We start from the raw sequence: 3,422 nt of genomic DNA on the forward strand, positions 1-3,422 counted from the left end.
AAATTACTACTTTTCAATCCCAAACTACCCAGCAAGCCAAAAAAGGCTAAGAACTAAGAGCAAGGGAGCTCTGGTGGCCTAGTGGCAGGAAGCTGCACTGCAATCCCAGAGGTACACAGTTCAAATCCACCAGATGCTCTGCTGGAGAAGGAGGTTCAATCTCCTCTAGTACCAGCCAGATCTGATTTGATGGTACACACACAAAGATAATAAAATAGTTTTTTTTTAAATTTAAAAAAAAAAGAACTAAGAGCAAAGAAAGTAGATAAACTTAAGAATCTATTACAATCACTTGCCATTTGGCAAAGTTAAGGTTCTCCCTACAGAATTAGGAGCTACTGCTTTGTACTCTGAATAGATGCTGTGATATAAATATTATGGTAAATCCAAGCACTCGACTCACTACTCAAAAGTCACCACCTTCAACCAGAATAACAAAACACAGTGCAGTGTTTTAATTTAAGTAATTTAATTGCCAACATAAAGACGCAGACCTGAAACTACTAAAGATAGTGATATAGTAAACAACTTCTTAAAAAAGAAATGAAAAATAAAGGAATAATAACTCAGATAGGTTCCTTCACTGAAGAACTGTCTGAGTGCCAGTGAGGTGGGGAAGTGAAATTGCAGGGCTTCGAGCATTTTCCAGCCAGTGAGGCAGATCAACCAGGAGGCAACGCAATGAATAATGAACAAATATCATTTTTCCTCAAAAGCACAGAAAGGGCCAAAATTGTCTTTTCTGCTGAGTTTTCCATTACTTTCAAAGCTGCATAATTTGGGGGTGTATCATGGATTACTCACAGGGACTCTTTACATTTCTAAGGTCTTGAGTCCACTGTAAATACAAAGCCAGCATTGTCATTGCCCTCAGAGAGTAACATGACCCTCCCAAGATGGCTGGGTCAGACTCAGCTCTGAGTCCCAAGAATATGCCTCCAACATTTAAGTCATTTGAAAAATTTTCCCAACAAAACATTCTCAACAAATGTGGGCAGGTATTCTTAATCTGGAAAAAAAAAAAGTGTCTCTTCCTTCAAAGAATTAGCCAAGGCCCTTGGAAGCAGAATCCTAAAGTAGCCAATGCCTCTTAGAGTCAGAATTTATGTGTTCACACCATATAGTGTTACTGTAGTTAAGATGCCACTGAGTCAACTACAACCTACAGTGACCCTCTGAATGTCAGATCTGTACACAGCCCTGTCCTGTCCTCATCACCTCTGATATACTTGAGCTCACTCAGTGTTACAGTCAATCCACCTCGTTCAGGGTCTTCAGGCCACAAAAATCTTTATTTCCTCAAAGCTCAGAACACGGACTCTGATTTAACAGTCGGCCAACATGTCTCGAGTGAGAGTCTCCTGTGGAGAATGGCTCTCCGAGGGCACTGGGGGCTCAGTGCAAGAATTCCTACCTTCCAAGCAGTAAGCCTAAGTGTGAGTCACAGTCAGTGACTCACAAGTATAGCCACTGCACATGTGTCAGTGCTCAACAACCAGAACAGGTTTCAGCAGCTCTCCTCAACTAAGGCAGACTAGGAAGGAGAGCTTGGCAATTTACTTCTGAAAGCCAGCCAATGAAAACCCTGGGGGTCACAAAGATCTGAACCACAATACATCACAGGGCTGGCATGCGAGCCTCCACCATTTTCGATTCACTGTGGATGAGACTGGGTTATCAACAGCCACTAACAATAACAGTGATCCTCTACATTTACCTGGGGACACGCGACAAGTGGAACAGGAAGCAACTCGCACTTGGACTATAAAGATAACACAGTCCTTCCTGCACACTTCCAAAACGCAGACCTACTCTGTAAACTCCTTGTTGAGTGAAAAAAACGATCCCTAGCTGACCTTCCACTGGGATTCTGAGGCTATAAATCACATGCAAGGAGATCGCCCATCTTTCTCTCCCAGAGCTCCTGGTGGACTCCCACTGCCAGAGAAATGAGGCCTCTGCGTGAGCAGCACAATGCTCTAAGAACTACACCACCAACCACAGCTCTGTAACAAGTGGGAGAGGAGAAAACCCACAAAACCTGTTTCCTTGATTATTCATTTGAACACAAGAGAATCATAATAGTGCAAGGGGTGGGGGGCGGGGACAGCAGTACAGTAAATGTGGTAACAGGGAAGAAGTCCGATGGCTGGACCGTGTTTCGGCACCTCCATTCCCAGCGTGTGCCTGTGCTTCTGCTTTCTCACCTGGGAAATGAAGGGGACACTCACTGGAGTGCTTGCTCCCCTGTTGGCAGGATTGTAGGAGAAGCCAGGAGCAGCCGCTAAGACCCAGGGAAGGAACAGGACACTCACTGGAGTGCTTGCTCCCGTCAGCAGGGCTGTTGGAAAAGTCAGGAGCGGCAGCTAAGAAATCAGCATCCATCAGGCACTGTTCCAAGGAACCTATAAATAGTAATCAACCGGATCCTTCCTAGAATCCAAGAAGGTAAATGTCTTTATCGCCATTGAACTGATGAGGAAACTGGGGCAGAGAGAAGTTAATCTGTCCAAAGCTCAGGCAGCTAGTAAACGAACTTGAGAAGTCATTCCAGGGTACAGATTCTTAATCACTTCTTCATCCGGCCTGCCTGATACTTCTTTTAGATATAAAAGAGAATGCATCTGGAAAGCCTTTGTAAACGTAAAAATAAAACATCCCAAAGGCACGTGGCTCGAATCCACCAGCTGCTTTGTAGGAGGAGGATGGGCACTCTCCTCCCAGGCGATTAACTGCCCCTGAAAACCCACTGGAGGGTCACTTCCGACTCCAAAGTACGCCACAACAACAGTAATATCATTATTCCTCTGCCCACTGGAACGTATCATCTTAGTGGTAACTCTCTTGATTTCTCTCTGGAGGAAACCATTCCCTAAGCCACTAATTCATGCTTGCCCTTTACCTGACTGCCATATCTACAGAAGGGTCAAGCAAATGACCTGGGCAATCCAATCAAAACTTCTCTAGTCTGGTTGCAGCAACTGGCTGGCTGACTGCAATAATTGTGGTTGTGTACCAAGAGAAGGAATCAACCCATAGCTGACCCTCTGGCGCGTTTTCAGGGGCAGTTAGTTGCACAGGAGGAGACTGCCCATCTTCCTCCTGCAGAGCAGCTGGTGACACTGAACTGAGTGCCTTCGGGCCTGCAGCGCAGCTCCTTGCCACTAAGCCACCAGAGCTACTTATGTAGACCACAGTAATAGTGGGAACCTAAAGATGCTGGAGGTTTCAATTTGCAGCCCAAGAATTGCAGCCAAAAGATCTAAAATCAAGCCCGTCTGGAATTAAATCCACCTGACACATTCAATTGCCAGAGCTGATAAAGTTTTCACTGAAATAGATTGCATTATGGGGGTTTTGGTCACTAGCAACCAAGAGAACCTTAATGTACTTTCTAAAACACATTTTGCTCTATCAAGCTA

The sequence above is a fragment of the Elephantulus edwardii genome, unplaced genomic scaffold (genome assembly GCF_000299155.1).
Source record: "Elephantulus edwardii isolate Elephantulus edwardi_28Jun2011 unplaced genomic scaffold, EleEdw1.0 scaffold00007, whole genome shotgun sequence".
NCBI classification, from domain to species: Eukaryota; Metazoa; Chordata; class Mammalia; order Macroscelidea; family Macroscelididae; genus Elephantulus; species Elephantulus edwardii.